This window comes from Gigantopelta aegis, chromosome 9 (assembly GCF_016097555.1).
Source record: "Gigantopelta aegis isolate Gae_Host chromosome 9, Gae_host_genome, whole genome shotgun sequence".
In the NCBI taxonomy this organism is placed as follows: domain Eukaryota; kingdom Metazoa; phylum Mollusca; class Gastropoda; order Neomphalida; family Peltospiridae; genus Gigantopelta; species Gigantopelta aegis.
Genome location: NC_054707.1, coordinates 26,091,778 through 26,112,415, shown reverse-complemented (window position 1 = coordinate 26,112,415; position 20,638 = coordinate 26,091,778). Strand labels below are relative to the sequence as shown.

Sequence of the window (20,638 nt, the reverse complement as noted above, 5' to 3'; positions counted from 1 at the left end):
GTGGGAAGCATGATCCGGACCCTCCTAAAAACTTAACTCGTCAGTCTAGACAACCCCACCCCACTCTCATACTCTATACAATGTCCTTCACACACGCCTGTTATATTTGTACGTTTAAAAGGAATGAATGTTTAACGACACCCCAGCACAAAACATAAATCGGCTATTGGGTGAAACGTTTAAAACGAGATGTAAACCTAAATGAAAACAAAAATATTCAATTAAAAATAAAAACCAAACGACTCACGGAGAAACTAAAATGGAGATAAACTCAATATGAAATTCTTATTTAAAAACCTAAAAATATTTTACAGTTTACATACTTATTTAAAAAAACACCCCCAAAACAAAACGCAGTAACACGTGTAATTCCCTTGTGTCATTTTCCGAATGCCTTTAGTCAACAGAATGGAGCACATTTGTCTCATAGTGTGGGAAAACAATCCGTAAACTGCATTGTCCATCAAAACTTTTCCTTCGTCAAATTGTTTCATGCCGAGTTTAGGCTCTAAGATATGAGCTTAAAGCACTGTCATATTTTTTCCTTTATACGATTGTACTGAAAGAGTGCGTCGGTGACAGCTTCCATACTTGTTTTCGGTAATTATTCATAAAGGCGGAAATGCAATATGCTAGGTGCCAGGAATTTTGATGAAATCAATGCCTTCTAACAAATTGGGCTTATGTTTGCTCACTGTTTTTGACGTTTTGTAATGCATGCAGTTATGGATAATAAGATTGTTTATCACTCGGTTTGACCACAGGTGGGTGTGGATTTAGTTCGCCTGATATTTCACAGGTCATAGTATCGACCCTGACCAGCGGACACTATGCAATTATTTTTTCAAAGTCTATTAAGTATTCAGTGTTTAAAAAAATTGACACCCTATAATTACTATATATCCTATACGCTACACAAATTATGGTATACCCTAGATTCACCATATAAATTATGGTATGTATGGTTAAACATAGAGTGTATAGGACAATTCGTACTCCAGTTCTTGAAATACCAGTCATAAAGCACTTGGGCAATGAAAGTAAAGTTTGTTTTGTTTAACGACACCACTTAAGCACATTGATTTATTAATCATCGGCTATTGGATGTCAAACATTTGGTAATTTTGACATATAGTCTTAGAGAAAAAATCTCACAACATTTTTCCATTAGTAGCAAGGGATCTTTAATATGCACTATCCCACAGTTAGGATAGAACATACCATGGCCTTTGATGTACCAGTCGTGGTACACTGGCTGGAGGTAGAAATAGCCAAATGGGCCACCGACGGGGATCGATCTCAGACCGACCGCGCATCAGGCGACAGCTTTACCACTGAGCTACGTCTCGTCCCCCAAGTGGAATAAAATCTGAATTAAGTATTAATCATCAAAATGAAAAGGATGCACACTAAATTGTTATTTTATGCCAAGTGCTTTTAATGGCGGGGCGTGGTGTGGCTCAATGGTAGAGCGTTCGCCTTAGGTGCGATTGGTCACGAGGTCGATCGCTCTCAGTCGACTTGGATTGTTCCCTTCCCAGATAGTGCCCCATGTTCTCTGTGTCCTGTCCTATATATAGGAAGGTGCATATACAGGTTTCACTGCTGCTTCTCTGTGACGGCAGCGTGTGTAATATTTTTCTCTTGACCAAATGTCGAAATAGCTAGGGCCTATTTCACAAAACATCGTGGACCGAATTTACGAAACCTGTTTATGACTTGCACGCGTGTAGCTACATACATTTACAATGCTCAAACATCTAGGTTTCGTAAATTCGGCCCCGTAAGTTTACATCTGCGACTAGTAGTTATACGGGTCATACGTTAATACGTGTTTGGCATCTGCGACTAGTAGTTATACGGGTCATACGTTAATACGTGTTTGGCATCTGTGACTAGTAGTTATACGGGTCATACGTTAATACGTGTTTGGCATCTGCGACTAATAGTTATACGGGTCATACGTTAACACGTGTTTGGCATCTGCGACTAGTAGTTATACGGGTCATACGTTAATACGTGTTTGGCATCTGCGACTAGTAGTTATACGGGTCATACGTTAATACGTGTTTGGCATCTGCGACTAGTAGTTATACGGGGCATACGTTAATACGTGTTTGGCATCTATTGCACGCAGAAAATTGCATAATTACGGAATATCAACATTTTAAGGACAAAAGAAATTGAAACATGTATACTTCAAATTATATTAGTTATACTGTTAGTAGTAGGCTAATAGGAATTGTGCTTTAGCCGTAGGTTCGTGTTTACGTCCAAACATAGCCTTACATGTTGTGAAATGTGTCCCTGATGCGTCGGACAGCAAATAGCTACAGTTTAAAATATGCTGGTATTGTTAAAAAAAAAACACCCAAAAAACCATTACTCTCGTTCTTTCTTTTCAATGTTTAAAAATACACCTTTTTTACTGCAAGCCCAGTTATTTTGGCCAGGTCGCCTGTGACGACCATTCCTCATTGAGTCCTAATCGTAATGCTTCTTCCACGATTTTTCACTGATCCGCAGACGTTAAGCCAGCCTTTCAACGATTGGTCAGAAACAGGATTTGGGAATAAACTCTTCTGCAGCGTGTAATAAACCGGTTACCATATTTTACCATATCTTCAGAAACTCGTGTTTCACCTGACCCCGTTCTACAATGAATGGGTCAGTGACTCGACCGGTGTACCCAGTTGTACCAGGAACTAACAATAGTAAATGTGTGTCTCATTTTAATGGTGCTTATCTCATTCAGTTGAAATATAATTGAAAATATTGTTCGGTCTACCCTCTTTGTCAAACAGATCTCTTATGATGCTATACTGAGTGCCCAGGATAGACGTGTTTTTACCTGTTTCAGACAGGACCACGTTAAATACCAATACATGTTTGTTCTGCGACACTCCAGCACAGCACACTTTTGAATCGGTGCTTATTGGTATAAATATCTAACAGATGGTGATCGTCAAACTTAATTAAGAGTGCAAAAAGAAAAAAACCAACAACCTAAGAAAAAAACCAAACCTTGATGCCATTATATATGTTGCTTCTTGCCATTCAATGGATGGGTATACTTTAGCATGCCCATATCCAATTAATGTCTAGGTACGTTCGCCATGGGTATGATATATGACTTGCGCCACATCCCGTTCTGTGTATTCGTCTCATTACTAGAAAGGGTTTGGCATATGCAGAGGCCAAGATAAAACCCGCCACCGTCTTTGTCAGAGGTACACATTGTAGTAGATGCAGGAAATCCAATCAATTTATAAATATGAAGGTCCACGAGAATAACATGCGATGTCATATTTTTAGTAAGATGATATTTTTTTTTTTTATTTCAACGTTTATAACTCTACACTCGTGGAATATTTATGCCTAAGAAAGCATAATTTACCATAATTTAATGGTGTACCATAATTATAGGTTTTTAATTTAGTGTGTCGTTGTAACCTTTACATACACGACTGTTATAATCCTGACTATCTGTTTGGACATCATAGGTTATTTCTGTGGACCCATCATATGTTATTTGGAGCCAAGCAGTTTGAGATTTAACACATTTGACTTGTAATAAATTTATTTTATTTAAATAATGACAATACATAGCTGTTCTCAATTTCAAAAGCTCAGTGAACATATCCCTTTTAGTTGAGCCAGGTGTATCAAATACCACGATTGAAATATCAAATACCGTGGTGAGTGCTGCCGTGTCGATGTTGCTGTAGATGGGGGGGGGGGGGGTATATATATGTTGTGAAAAGTCATGCATCTCATTTTTATAAGTCATGTCGTTAAAACATTCCTTTCCTTTCGCCTCTTAGTTTATTTTATTTTAATATACAAGCTTTAACCATTCAACCAACCGAACAACAGCAACCCACCCAACTTCAATTTCCGTTTCGCACTTTGATTTTCAGTTGTGCGAAATCAAACTGGTGTCTATGAAAAGCCAGCAGATTTGGAAAATTTATTTCGCGATAAAAGGTATTATTGTTAGGATAACTGGAAAATCGATTGCTTTATGGGATTTTGAAGCCACATTAAGGCTGCGTTAGTACGAACGTGTAATGTCCGCGCCCAGTGTGTGTGGCATACAATGTTTGCTTGCTTGATAACCCTACCCGGTCAGATGGGTTCACTCTAAAATAGCACACATCGTTCCCGCCCTTCGCGACGCTCTAAACACAAGATTGGTTCCATCGGTCACGTTTCAATTTCACTTCCAAATTTAAATTGTGTGCAGCATCCACCTGAAAGGCAACTGAAAGTTGGATCAATCTCGTTCATGCCCATTACTGGTATATCAAAGGTCGTGGTATGTGCTAACCTGTTTGTAGGAAAATGCATTTAAAAGATCACTGATACATGTCAGAATGACCAAATGTTTGACATGCATTAATTAATGTATTATTTAGAAACAAATACAAACTTCAAATTCTATCATAGACACACACACACACACACACACACACACAGAGAGAGAGAGAGAGAGAGAGAGAGAGAGAGAGAGAGAGACCGAGCGAGAGAGAGAGAGAGAGACGCACACACGTCACACACACACACACACTCACACACACGCACACATATACGCAAACACACATTCGAGTAGGAAACTCCACACTTCCTTTAAGAATATTGTCCCCGTATGAAAGCTTAAAAGTACATGTATTTGTGATAAATAGTTAATTAATCGATCACATAATAATTATCTACATAATTAACTCAGGAGTATCACAATTATAATGTGTTGCCAGTCGATGTAACCAGTGGTTTCTGAAAGAATCATTGAAACAATACATAGAAAATCTTCATCGCATGCCCATTAAAATAGCAGCCATTTCTTTGACAATATAGAGATGCAATTCAAATTCAAAGTGTGACGTCACATGCTAATATGGTTGTCGAACAATTAAAAGTTAAACTGTTTCCATGTGTTAACATGGTTGTCAAACAATTCAAAGTTAAACTGTTTCCATGTGTTAACATGGTTGTCAAACAATTAAAAGACAAACTGTCTTCGTGTGTTTACCTGGTTGTCGAACAATCCAAAGTCAAACAGTATTCGTGTGTTAACCTGGTTGTCAAACAATCAAAAGTCAAACAGCCTTCGTGTGTTAACCTGGTTGTCAAACAATCAAAAGTCAAACAGCTTTCGTGTGTTAACCTGGTTGTCAAACAATCAAAAGTCAAAGAGCCTTCGTGTGTTAACCTGGTTGTCAAACAATCCAAAGTCAAACAGTCTTCGTGTGTTAACCTGATTGTCAAACAATCCAAAGTCAAACAGCCTTCGTGTGTTAACCTGGTTGTCAAACAATCCAAAGTCAAACAGCCTTCGTGTGTTAACCTGGTTGTCAAACAATCCAAAGTCAAACAGCCTTCATGTGTTAACCTAGATGATCAAACAATCCAAAGTCAAACAGCCTTCGTGTGTTAACCTAGATGATCACCCTTATTGGATCTTGCAATGATATAAATATATAATGTAATTTGTTTTTATAGTCACGTAAGTCAGAGTATTGTCTTTACATTTTATACGAAAACTGAACACTGGTAAACATTGTTGTTGATTATTTATATTTGAGGCTGCCCCTTTAATATATCTGGAGTCATTGATATTACATTTCTGTATAATATGGTTTATCATCCAAGTAGATAAGATGTATTATAGTATTATTTTCCCTGTAGAAAATAACAAACATATTTCATTTATTTATTTTTACTATATTTTGCTAGATATTAAATAATAAAAATCAATTTTACATTAAAAAAGAGTGGTTTAAAATTAAGCGTCACCAATGTGTCAGTGGGATGTAATCGTTATTTGTAACGGTTACAGACTGCAGCGCGTTCTTTTCACACACGATTACACCGAACACAACTGTCATTTACGCGTTGATTGGGATTTTTCTCCGACCACGGATTAGGAATAAAAATTCATTCAATCGCCACATTTTCCGTTCAAATAACACGAGCGCTGTCACAGAAATACTACCTTCTATTGCCTGCATAAAACTCGCAGTTGGTTGACGGCAGCAACTGTATGTATTCCGGGATTTTGTTTTCGCAAACAGAATATAAGATCCTTTATTTAACGCTAGTTATTGTTTCTTCTTGTGTTATTTATGTTTATTAACTTAGTGAAAGCTAGGTTATGTTTTGTATTTTAATTGTTTTGTAATTATACATCACCGTTATTGCATTTAAAATAAACCACATCCATTTCTCGAAATTCAGATCATTTTGCCATAACTATTTAGGAAAATAATAACAAAGTAAATGCCTCCGTGCCTGTCTGTCTGCCTTGCCTGTCTGTCTGCCTTGCCTGTCTGTCTGTCTGTCTGTCTGTATGTATGTCTCTCTCTCTCTCTCTCTCTCTCTCTCTCTCTCTCTCTCTCTCTCTCTCTCTCTGTCTGACTCTCTCTCTCTCTCTCTCTCTCTCTCTCTCTCTCTGTCTGTTTGTCTGCCTCTCTCTCTCTCTCTCTCTCTCTCTCTCTCTCTCTCTCTCTGTCTGCCTCTCTGTATGTATGTCTGTCTGTCTGTCTCTCTCTCTCTCTCTCTCTCTCTCTCTCTCTCTCTCTCTCTCTCTCTCTCTCTCTCTCTCTCTCTCTCTATTTCGGTCTGTCTGTCTCTCACACTGTCTGTCTGCCTCTCTCTCTCTCTCTCTCTCTCTCTCTCTCTCTCTCTCTCTCTCTCTCTCTCTCTCTCTCTCTCTCACACACACACACACACACACGTTATAATTGTATATACACACACTCGTACATTAGACATATATCTTGATCTTTCAACACTTAACGCATTTCGGGCACAAAATATACCTCTAAATAAACTAGATCTAAACGAATTGCGTGTTTTGTAAATGAGAATACATTTAATTTAAATGTACAGTTGTTTTATTGCAAAACCCAAGTTGTGATGGACTGAAATATATAATATTATTGTTAATGAATGTCTCGTCAAAAGTCCCTGGAGCACAATGCACGTTAACCAATCGTATGATCCCTTATTAAAGCGCCCGCCTCGCCAAATCCTGACAGCTATATAACGACAAGATTGAATGGAATTACCAAACGAACGTGTAAAGAGTACTAATGAAGTCGGAGTGCTTTAACCTACGCCACTTATTCCCTGACATCCATCTTCATTTTATCGGAATTTTCGAGAAAAAGACGCCATTGAATCTCTTTAGTGATCTCAAGATGGTCGTTTTACTATCGTTTCTTTATTTAAGTCATCGTTATACATCTATCTGAGAAAAACTGAAGTTGTATCTTTATTAAGTAGGTTCTTTCTTAAAGGGGCGCATGTGTATTATTGTCACATGATTATTGCAATAGTGTCTTTAGTGTCACCATTTGACGCACGTCTCTTGATTAACGATCACCGGACGTATTAAAGAAAGACCTCTGCACGTGCTGTAACCTCACCGTGATGCAGGGGTGTAACATTCTCTTCGAGAATGGCCAATACAGCACAAATTGAAGTTTAGAATAAAAGTCAGCATCTGTCTGTGATATTTGTATTTGTATTTTTGCACAGTTCTTTACACTGTTTTTATTTATATCTTGAATTTTTCTATTGATGTTGATCATCACCTTATTTGTTTCCATTACCATAGTTTGACACCCAATAGCCGATGTATTTTTCGTGCTGGGGTGTCGTTAAACATTCATTCATTCATTCATTCATTATTAAAGAAAGAGGGCGGGACGTTCCATTCCACAGACATGATAGCACATACCACGGCCTTTGATATACCAGTCGTGGTGCACTGGCTGGAACTAGAAATAGGCTAAGACCCACCGACGGGGATCGATCCTAGACCGACTGCGCAGCAGGCGTACGCTTTACCACTGGGCTAGTTTCCGCCCGTGTTGGTTTGAGCTATATGAACTTGACTTGACCACTGACACACTGAGATGGCACTGCTTAGTGATTTGACATGGTTTACTGTTGAGCGCTTTTTTACCGTTGATATTAAAGTATGCTGTTCTGGACACACATCAGTTTTCTAGATTGTCAGTCCAGAACAGAACAGGGAGTGATGGTTAGTTGTTAGTGGTATAGTAATTGAGAGATAAGTCGAGTGAATTTACACATTCCCATTTAATATATCAGTCCACATGCCAATGCGTTAACCAATGCGCCATTCAGACTGGTACAGCGTGTTCACAATTCTGCTTAAACACAGATTTACTAACTTTGCACTGGATGAAAAGGGTACACGAGAGGCGATTGTCATTTTGAATGAGACTCACTTCGAAATGTCAGTGCGAAACAAATCGCATTTAAGCGACACAGTTTATCCATTTGATTCGAACAGGCCACTGGTTTGATTTGTGCTTAGCAAACGGAAGTTTGGGTCTGATCGTGAATGCACATACACACGGGTCTCAGCTAACGTTTTTGTGATCCAGATGATGAGTGTTTTGAGAACATTACCTTCGAGAGACTTGTTCTCATACATTCGAAATCTAATTTCCGACCATAGACGCCCATATGTCAGGAAGCTAATGGACAATCGCTAATCCATATAACATTCAAAATGGTTTTAACTGTCCCGCAGTAAATTGGCACGGTATTAATGCATATCAATTGTTTATTGGTCGGTACAAATTACTTTAAAACTGTTTATGTATTCCACAGTAAAATATATATGCCATAACACCGTATCAATGAATGCTAGTTGTTTAATAATCAATACAAATAACTTTTTAAACCTCTTTGTAGTCTGTACTAAAATTAGCATTAAGTATTGCTCGGTATTAATATATCATAATTGATTATTGGTCATAATACACTATTTGAAAATGGCTTCAATTATTTTACAATAAACTGATATAAACAAGTGGCTCTGTTTTAATAGTTAAAAGACTACGTGTTTGTTGGTTTGTACATTTTATTTCACAGATATCTTTAAATACCCGCAGTAAACAACAGGACACCATGCACAGAAGAACAAAATGTACTTAAACCTTGTTGAATATAAGCACGATCATAAGTTAAATGATAAGCTAAAAAGGTAAAAACCTATATCCAAATTAAAAGCTTTGTTGGGTTTAGCATTTCGTTCAAGTTTTCTACGGGGCAAACATGGGCTCAAGTTTGGCCTTACTAATCTGGGCCCCATTTCACAAAACATCGTAAGTTTACGTCTGTAACTAGCTGTTATACAAGTCATACGTTTACACACGTTTGACATCTATTTCATGCAGAAAAGTACATTATTTCTGAAGATGGAGCATTGTAAGGACAAAAGAAAATGAAATATGTGTACTTCAAACTATATTAGTGTTCTATTAATAGTAATAAGAATTGTGGTTTAGTCATAGATTTACGCTTACGTGGCGAACAAGGCTTATGATGTTTTGTGAAATTAGGCCCAGTCCTTTACACTGTCCTTGTACGTGTGCATGCTCATCAAACAACAGCTACGCCACGTAACGTTCGCGGTGCGCCCAAACCCGTTCACGTGTTAGGAGATAGGTGGGGGTTTTTACTGTTAACTTACACATTACCTACAACTTCTTACTTAAACTGTCAATTTTGGCAAACCTAACGTGTTGTTGGTCATCCTGGTATTTGTAATAAATCAAAATACATTTTATACAAAACAGGAAAGGTCCGTACTCCAAAAACTAGTGTCAGTGATTTTAAGACCATCGAGAAGACAGAGGCGGGTTTTATTTTAACTCTTTCACACCTGTCCAGGTTTGCTCGGTGCAAAGTGCTTTAATTAGATGTACATAGGATATTAAACGAGCTTCCATTTCGTAGCATGTATATGTCCCTCGTGAAATAATGTTCACTTGACAAAGAAAATTATTTCACGTGGGACATAAACATGATACGAATTGATAGCGAGTTTAATATCCTATTTATTATTCATAATCAGTCTTAATATATATCACTCAAGTCGTTTGGTTGACGTTCCTGTAAACTTGTGGTCCACTAATCGATGACATCATCGTGTGACGTCGAAGTGTTACATCCCACTTGGCGTTCTAGTAGAACGTATCACTTTGATATGTTCCAAGATATTTTAAACATTATGGGTAATAAATAAGCATCGCCAACAAAACTTGTAAATTAAAGATAAGTAAAGTGGTAAATAGTCCCAGACGACTAACTATGTATATACAGTATCCCAATATAGATCGCAGTGACAGGTAATAGGTTTATTGCGCATGAATCTGTAACGTTGCGCAAGTCATCCGATGTCATCGGGCATACTGTAATTGATCGTTCTTTGAATTATTCATCCCCAAGCTACATTAGCACAAAGCTATTTCAGACAACTTAACCGTTTTACTCTGCTACGATGAACATTCGTGTCTGAACTGTGTTAACTATCCAATTGCCAAATTATTCATTATCAGGTAAAACAATACGATTGTTAGACTGGATGTATTTATTTATTTATTTATTTGTTTATTTATATTTTTATTTGGGACATAGCAACTGATCTATGTTTTTTTGCGTAAACAAACTTGATCAAAAGAAACAGAGATTGTTTTAAATGACGTCTCACTTAATAAAATTGGGTATGAGCGCGTGCGCGCGTATGTTTAATACAAACAAAACAAAACAAACTGCGTATCTACAATGAATGAATGAATGAATGAATGTTTAACGACACCCCAACACTAAAATACATCGGCTATTGGGTAATGCAAGATAGCGACAACAATTTATAATTTGTATTTAACACTGCAAGAGAATCCTATTTGTGAAATCTGCTATTAAAGCGTCCGATTCTATTGATCAGCAAGAGTTATAAACCTAAATGTTTTAAAGGGCCACTGTGCGATTCGTGCAAGTCATCTAATAAAGTACACAATGGAGTCCATTATTTAATGCTTCAAATCATATAACTGAGTACAAATCGACACGTATTAAGCAACCACCTATCTTTGGCATAAAAAAAATTCAAATCATCCATAATATATACAAAACTACGTCTGTATTTCTATTAGTCCAAAGTGTCTGATGTAGTACAAACCAAATCAAATTCCATACACGACACCAAATGTTTTTAGTAACAAATATGGCTAAAACTCTTACATACAGCGTATCAATCTACATATTCACCATGAATGTAAATAACTATCAACCCTCACCCTTAAAGTAAATCAGAACAAAATGGGGGGGAGGGGGGGAGGTAAGCTGTTCATTTCAGACATAACGGGTATTGTCTGTGACTACTCTAGTTCCACCCAAAAATTATCATGCTATTTTTAGTAGGACCCCGCATGTGTTTCAAATACAATAGTAGTCGGTACACTGACATAGTAGGACCCCGCATATGTTTCAAATACAATAGTAGTCGGTACACTGACATAGTAGGACCCCGCATGTGTTTCAAATACAATAGTAGTCGGTACATTGACATAGTAGGACCCCGCATGTGTTTCAAATACAATAGTAGTCGGTACACTGACATAGTAGGACCCCGCATGTGTTTCAAATACAATAGTAGTCGGTACACTGACATAGTAGGACCCCGCATGTGTTTCAAATACAATAGTAGTCGGTACACTGACATAGTAGGACCCCGCATGTGTTTCAAATACAATAGTAGTCGGTACACTGACATAGTAGGACCCCGCATATGTTTCAAATACAATAGTAGTCGGTACACTGACATAGTAGGACCCCGCAAATGTTTCAAATACAATAGTAGTCGGTACACTGACATAGTAGGACCCCGCATGTGTTTCAAATACAATAGTAGTCGGTACACTGACATAGTAGGACCCCGCATGTGTTTCAAATACAATAGTAGTCGGTACATTGACATAGTAGGACCCCGCATGTGTTTCAAATACAATAGTAGTCGGTACACTGACATAGTAGGACCCCGCATGTGTTTCAAATACAATAGTAGTCGGTACATTGACATAGTAGGACCCCGCATGTGTTTCAAATACAATAGTAGTCGGTACACTGACATAGTAGGACCCCGCATGTGTTTCAAATACAATAGTAGTCGGTACACTGACATAGTAGGACCCCGCAAATGTTTCAAATACAATAGTAGTCGGTACACTGACATAGTAGGACCCCGCATATGTTTCAAATACAATAGTAGTCGGTACACTGACATAGTAGGACCCCGCATATGTTTCAAATACAATAGTAGTCGGTACACTGACATAGTAGGACCCCGCATATGTTTCAAATACAATAGTAGTCGGTACACTGACATAGTAGGACCCCGCATGTGTTTCAAATACAATAGTAGTCGGTACACTGACATAGTAGGACCCCGCATGTGTTTCAAATACAATAGTAGTCGGTACACTGACATAGTAGGACCCCGCATATGTTTCAAATACAATAGTAGTCGGTACACTGACATAGTAGGACCCCGCATATGTTTCAAATACAATAGTAGTCGGTACACTGACATAGTAGGACCCCGCATGTGTTTCAAATACAATAGTAGTCGGTACACTGACATAGTAGGACCCCGCATATGTTTCAAATACAATAGTAGTCGGTACACTGACATAGTAGGACCCCGCATGTGTTTCAAATACAATAGTAGTCGGTACACTGACATAGTAGGACCCCGCATGTGTTTCAAATACAATAGTAGTCGGTACACTGACATAGTAGGACCCCGCATGTGTTTCAAATACAATAGTAGTCGGTACACTGACATAGTAGGACCCCGCATATGTTTCAAATACAATAGTAGTCGGTACACTGACATAGTAGGACCCCGCATGTGTTTCAAATACAATAGTAGTCGGTACACTGACATAGTAGGACCCCGCATGTGTTTCAAATACAATAGTAGTCGGTACACTGACATAGTAGGACCCCGCATATGTTTCAAATACAATAGTAGTCGGTACACTGACATAGTAGGACCCCGCATATGTTTCAAATACAATAGTAGTCGGTACACTGACATAGTAGGACCCCGCATATGTTTCAAATACAATAGTAGTCGGTACACTGACATAGTAGGACCCCGCATATGTTTCAAATACAATAGTAGTCGGTACACTGACATAGTAGGACCCCGCATGTGTTTCAAATACAATAGTAGTCGGTACACTGACATAGTAGGACCCCGCATGTGTTTCAAATACAATAGTAGTCGGTACACTGACATAGTAGGACCCCGCATGTGTTTCAAATACAATAGTAGTCGGTACACTGACATAGTAGGACCCCGCATATGTTTCAAATACAATAGTAGTCGGTACACTGACATAGTAGGACCCCGCATGTGTTTCAAATACAATAGTAGTCGGTACACTGACATAGTAGGACCCCGCATGTGTTTCAAATACAATAGTAGTCGGTACACTGACATAGTAGGACCCCGCATGTGTTTCAAATACAATAGTAGTCGGTACACTGACATAGTAGGACCCCGCATGTGTTTCAAATACAATAGTAGTCGGTACACTGACATAGTAGGACCCCGCATGTGTTTCAAATACAATAGTAGTCGGTACACTGACATAGTAGGACCCCGCATGTGTTTCAAATACAATAGTAGTCGGTACACTGACATAGTAGGACCCCGCATGTGTTTCAAATACAATAGTAGTCGGTACACTGACATAGTAGGACCCCGCATGTGTTTCAAATACAATAGTAGTCGGTACACTGACATAGTAGGACCCCGCATGTGTTTCAAATACAATAGTAGTCGGTACACTGACATAGTAGGACCCCGCATATGTTTCAAATACAATAGTAGTCGGTACACTGACATAGTAGGACCCCGCATGTGTTTCAAATACAATAGTAGTCGGTACACTGACATAGTAGGACCCCGCATATGTTTCAAATACAATAGTAGTCGGTACACTGACATAGTAGGACCCCGCATATGTTTCAAATACAATAGTAGTCGGTACACTGACATAGTAGGACCCCGCATGTGTTTCAAATACAATAGTAGTCGGTACACTGACATAGTAGGACCCCGCATGTGTTTCAAATACAATAGTAGTCGGTACACTGACATAGTAGGACCCCGCATGTGTTTCAAATACAATAGTAGTCGGTACACTGACATAGTAGGACCCCGCATGTGTTTCAAATACAATAGTAGTCGGTACACTGACATAGTAGGACCCCGCATGTGTTTCAAATACAATAGTAGTCGGTACACTGACATAGTAGGACCCCGCATGTGTTTCAAATACAATAGTAGTCGGTACACTGACATAGTAGGACTGACCCCGCATGTGTTTCAAATACAATAGTAGTCGGTACACTGACATAGTAGGACCCCGCATGTGTTTCAAATACAATAGTAGTCGGTACACTGACATAGTAGGACCCCGCATGTGTTTCAAATACAATAGTAGTCGGTACACTGACATAGTAGGACCCCGCATGTGTTTCAAATACAATAGTAGTCGGTACACTGACATAGTAGGACCCCGCATGTGTTTCAAATACAATAGTAGTCGGTACACTGACATAGTAGGACCCCGCATGTGTTTCAAATACAATAGTAGTCGGTACACTGACATAGTAGGACCCCGCATGTGTTTCAAATACAATAGTAGTCGGTACACTGACATAGTAGGACCCCGCATGTGTTTCAAATACAATAGTAGTCGGTACACTGACATAGTAGGACCCCGCATGTGTTTCAAATACAATAGTAGTCGGTACACTGACATAGTAGGACCCCGCATGTGTTTCAAATACAATAGTAGTCGGTACACTGACATAGTAGGACCCCGCATGTGTTTCAAATACAATAGTAGTCGGTACACTGACATAGTAGGACCCCGCATGTGTTTCAAATACAATAGTAGTCGGTACACTGACATAGTAGGACCCCGCATGTGTTTCAAATACAATAGTAGTCGGTACACTGACATAGTAGGACCCCGCATGTGTTTCAAATACAATAGTAGTCGGTACACTGACATAGTAGGACCCCGCATGTGTTTCAAATACAATAGTAGTCGGTACACTGACATAGTAGGACCCCGCATGTGTTTCAAATACAATAGTAGTCGGTACACTGACATAGTAGGACCCCGCATGTGTTTCAAATACAATAGTAGTCGGTACACTGACATAGTAGGACCCCGCATGTGTTTCAAATACAATAGTAGTCGGTACACTGACATAGTAGGACCCCGCATGTGTTTCAAATACAATAGTAGTCGGTACACTGACATAGTAGGACCCCGCATGTGTTTCAAATACAATAGTAGTCGGTACACTGACATAGTAGGACCCCGCATGTGTTTCAAATACAATAGTAGTCGGTACACTGACATAGTAGGACCCCGCATGTGTTTCAAATACAATAGTAGTCGGTACACTGACATAGTAGGACCCCGCATGTGTTTCAAATACAATAGTAGTCGGTACACTGACATAGTAGGACCCCGCATGTGTTTCAAATACAATAGTAGTCGGTACACTGACATAGTAGGACCCCGCATGTGTTTCAAATACAATAGTAGTCGGTACACTGACATAGTAGGACCCCGCATGTGTTTCAAATACAATAGTAGTCGGTACACTGACATAGTAGGACCCCGCATGTGTTTCAAATACAATAGTAGTCGGTACACTGACATAGTAGGACCCCGCATGTGTTTCAAATACAATAGTAGTCGGTACACTGACATAGTAGGACCCCGCATGTGTTTCAAATACAATAGTAGTCGGTACACTGACATAGTAGGACCCCGCATGTGTTTCAAATACAATAGTAGTCGGTACACTGACATAGTAGGACCCCGCATGTGTTTCAAATACAATAGTAGTCGGTACACTGACACTGTCACATTTACCACCAATGGCAGGACTTGTAGTATTAACTGCTGTATTAGACGTTAGGTGCACCTCGAACTCTTGACCCAGCCGGATTGGGTTAGATACTACTATAAGATGGATTACAACTTTGTAAATAAAACCGACAAAGCCAACCAATCAAGTTCGAGTCCGTGGGATATTTTTACAAAGCCCGGACACCATTACGGAATCACTGCAATTCGATATATCTTGGTTTTATTTGACCTCATTTTACCTTGGTCTCCTTGTTGTAAATGTTTATGCTGCTATTTAATAAGTGTTTTAACGACACCACTAGAGCACATTGGCTATTGGATGTCAAACATTTGGTAATTTTGACATAGTCTTAAACTCGCTACAGTTTTCCATTAGTAGCAAAAAAAAAGAGAGAAAAGTCTGTTATCACTAGAGCACATTGATTTTGACATATAGTCTTAATTAGAGAGGAAACTCGCTACATTGTTTCATTACTAGCAAAGGATACTTTATATGCATCATCCAACAGATAGGATAGCTTATACCACGACCATTGATATACCAGTAGTGGTGCACTGTTTGGAACGAGAAATAGCCCAATGTGTGATACTATTTAAAGGTAATGATCCTAGTTTGTAGGCATTGGAAACTAGTTTTGACTGTTACAGCTTTTTTTAAACATTAAATTACTCAATACTTACAACTTCTTGCTTCAGTTATCAATTGTGTCAAATCCGTTGGCTTGTAGTCGTCCTGGTGTTGGTATTAGTCCAGAATATATTTCACGCAAAACAAAAAGGTTCGTACCTCAGAGACTAGGGTCAGTAATTTTTACAATTATGTTTAACAGCTCGGAGGCGAACACCTGATATCAGCACTGCTTTAACAAGGGTTCATGAGTGCATGTCATCACAACCCGATCATTGTCCTGTGCAGGTTTATATTAATAAAAAAAACAGTGTTGGTAGTGGCAGTCCTCTTATAGGCAAAGTAAGAAGGGTGTAGTGTGCTGGGAGTGGCAGTCCTCTTATAGACAAAGTAAGAAGGATGTAATGTCCTGGGAGTGGCTGTCCTCTTATAGACAAAGTAGAGATTGTGTAATGACCTGGGAAGTGGTAGTCCTCTTATAAGCAAAGTAAGAAGGGTGTAATGACCTGAGGAGTGGCAGTCCTCTTATAGGCAAAGTCAGAAGGGTGTAATGACCTGGGGAGTGACAGTCCTCTTATAATCAAAGTACGGGTGTAATGGCCTGGGAGTGGCAGTCCTCTTATAATCAAAGTAAGGGTAAGACAGTTCTCCTATATATGACGCACATGAGAATAGGCATGACTGTCAAACTTTGTCCAAAAATCCTTTTGACTTTGCCTTGTGCAGAAATACGATTTTTAATACGATAACTGTTTTCTCGTTCGGATATGTTCATGTTAATGTGCTTATTTATTTATTTATTTATTTATTTATTTATTTATTTATTTATAGTTTAACAGCTCTTTTGATATTTAGTGTTTATTTCTGTGTTTATTTTCCAGGTAGAGCACAGATGGTCCAAACTCATTCAGTATAGAAGAAACGTCGGAGATCTGTTGATATGCAGCTCGATATACTACTAGTTACTTCACTTCAAACTGCAGTGTGCAAGACAAGCCTAGCACAAACAAACCCACTTCCACCCATCACTCACGTGTAGAACACATTAATATGTGAAATTATGTTTAAACTAAGAAGGTACAATTTTCTTTTCATTCAACCATGGATGTTGGACAAATTGTGGATTTTGTTTTGCAATACAAATAATAACCCCTAAATAAAATAAAATAATTTAGTTTTTCATCTTAATGCCAGCAAAATTTACTATGGACTAACCAATCAAACAGAACAAGTATTGAAATAATGCTAATGACTGCGATACTGACATCAACAAGACTTATAGACTACCCGTGGAAAACCGCCTAGTACAGTCGAACCTGATACAAATACCACTCTCTACAACAACAACGTGTCCATTAAGGGCATCTCTATAAACCTGTAGTTTAAATTCCCATGTTGTTAAATGGCACTATCTGCCAATAAATGACACCTGAAAATATTCCGTTCTGCATTAACCTGCATGTATTCCAACCTATATAACAAGGAAACCTGATCGACTGTAATCATAATCAATATTTGAAAATAAGGTCATTCAGTGCCCATCCCTGTGCATGGAATTGTGGGACATTCGTTCAGATGTGACGTCATCAATAAAGCAATAGCAATGGAGCGACTATGTTGTTATATAGCTGGTTGTTGTAAAATAAATATTTTTAAATATAATTGGCTTATGTAGCATCTACATTCATTCATGCATGATAGACTTTACACACGAAAATATATCACAGTTATTAATATTTGTTTTTATTCTCTGACTTAACTTACATCACAGGGAATCTCCCAGCTCCACGTTATTTTTCTATGTTCCAGTGCTAGAAAAGGGCAGTTTTAAACAAACAAACAAACAAACAAACAAACAAACAAAAGGATATTCATTCCCCACCAGATACGACCCTGTATTCCGGACCTGTCATGATGGATGAAACAGGTGCGTTTTTAATCTAAGTGACTGAACAAAGAGTCTACAAGCTTAAGCGTACGAGACTAGGCAACTCCCCCCAAGTCACACACACTCCCTCCACCTCACGACGTGGAATATATCCTCAAATTCGGGCAAAAACGATAGATTTATCCAGACTAAATAAGCTGACATTAAAACCTTTTCAATATGTATTTAAGTTCTACCCACAATATTAGTTGTAATCCATGTAAAAATGTGTAGTGATTCGTTTGCAACCATACATATATATTGCAGTATTGAGTAATCTTAATATATTAATAAATGTTATCCAGATTCGGAAATGTTCTTTTAATTTGGGCAAAAATCAGCCTGCTCCCCTTCAAAAATGGGAGCCCGTACGCTTATGTCTACAAGGGCCTAATTCACAAAGGTCTCTTAGGCTCTGCTAGCCAACAAATCATCCTCTTTGTCAGTCTTTTAGCACTGTACTGCGAGATCCCAAAGTTGCGAGAGTTTAGTGAATTAGGCTCCAAGTCCACAAACAAGCTTAATTGGCCACATACCACACTTATTTACGTTACATTATGTTTCTATATAGCATTAGTGGCACGTTTATTAACATCCGTAGGTCAGTGGATTTTAGTACATCTTTGCAACATATCCTGAAAAAGACGACCCCTATTGTCCAGCTCTTTCTCCCAGGATATTGGTTTAAACAAACACATCGACTAAATTAGCTAGAGTACACCAATTTTACACTAAAGGTACTACATTTGCATGGGCTGGAGTTATCACTAAGAAGGGTTTTTTTAAACTTTGTTTTGTTTAACGACACCACTAGAGCATATTGATTTATTAATCAATGGCTATTGGATGTCAAACATTTTGTACTTTTGACTTATAGTTTTAGAGTGAAAACCCGCTACATTTTCCCATTAGTAGCAAGGGATCTTTTATATGCACCATCCCTCAGATATGATAGCACATACCACGGCCTTTGATATACCAGTTATGGGGCACTAGCTGGAATGAGAAATAGCCCAATGACACAAAGAATTCTTTATTTTTAACAAGTTAAACACATTTGCAAACTACATACTTCAGTCCAATAACTGCCAATAAAAAGCTGTTTGTCAAACAGCAGACTTCTTGTGCGAATAGATTTGCGGATTTTGATCAACCAAGTGGAAAGATAACTGTGATCTGCGACAAAGCCAAGAACATGGTAACCAGTAAATCTGATTCGCTGACTCGATGGACTAGTTATAGCAGTAATCAACTGGATATGTACATTCCGAAAAATTCGGTTTATTTCAGATACTCGGGTATCTAAGCTTGGGTGTATGAAGCGGAGTAGCCTAATATTTATAGCACAAAGAAAAGAAGAAAGAAAGAAATGTTTTATTTAACGACGCACTCAACACATTTTGTTTACGGTTATATGGCGTCAAACATATGGTTAAGGACCGCACAGATTTTGAGAGGAAACACGCTGTCGCCACTACATGGGCTACTCTTTCCGATTAGCAGCAAGGGATGTTTTATTTGCGCTTCTCACAGGCAGGATAGCACAAACCATGGCCTTTGTTGAACCAGTTATGGATCACTGGTCGGTGCAAGTGGTTTACACCTACCCACTGAGCCTTGCCGAGCACTCACTTAGGGTTTGGAGTCGGTATCTGGATTAAAAATCCCATGCCGCGACTGGGATCAGAACCCAGTACCTACCAGCCTGTAGACCGATGGAAAGAAAAGAAGAAAAACTGTACCGGAATAGAAGCCTGCTTTAATCTTAAGGGATACACGTTCATAAATAGTTCAGTAATGGTGAATCTTATGCACAGCAGTATTTTTTTTTATCTTTAATCTTAAGGGATACACGTTCATAAATAGTTCAGTAATGGTGAATCTTATGCACAGCAGTATTTTAGTTTGATCTTTAAACACGTTTGATCTTTAAACAACAACACAGGCCCCACTTTTTTCGCCAGTTTTTATTTCGGGACTTTAAAAATGTCTTATAATGCTAATACGGAAACCTGACGATAGAACAACCATAAAAATCGCAATCTAAATTAAAAAATAGTACTCATCGATAAAAGATTTTGTCGCAAAATTTTGAGCGGGCAGCATAATAAAAAAGAACCCAATTTATTTATAATAACTTTAATTATAATTTAATATTACCTAATTATTAACCCTTACGAGACTGAAAATGGGGGTGGGAAAGGAAGTTGGACCCAGGCCTTACAGAGAAGATAATTAGTAGTATTTAGGAGGAACACCATTCATATAAGGAACGTCAGTGTGACCAGC

At 38.5% G+C, this 20,638-nt stretch overlaps 1 protein-coding gene across 2 annotated transcripts in view; it reads left to right on the top strand.

The window, feature by feature from the left end:
- Window positions 1–18,084, top strand: part of LOC121380863 (myomodulin neuropeptides-like) — a 151,161-nt gene extending 133,077 nt beyond the window's left edge. For both annotated transcript variants that reach the window (XM_041509865.1, XM_041509866.1), the window contains exon 3: window positions 17,304–18,084. The gene's annotated coding sequence lies outside the window, so the exon portion shown is untranslated. The remainder of the gene's footprint in view (window positions 1–17,303) is intronic.
- Window positions 18,085–20,638: the final 2,554 nt, after the last annotated feature.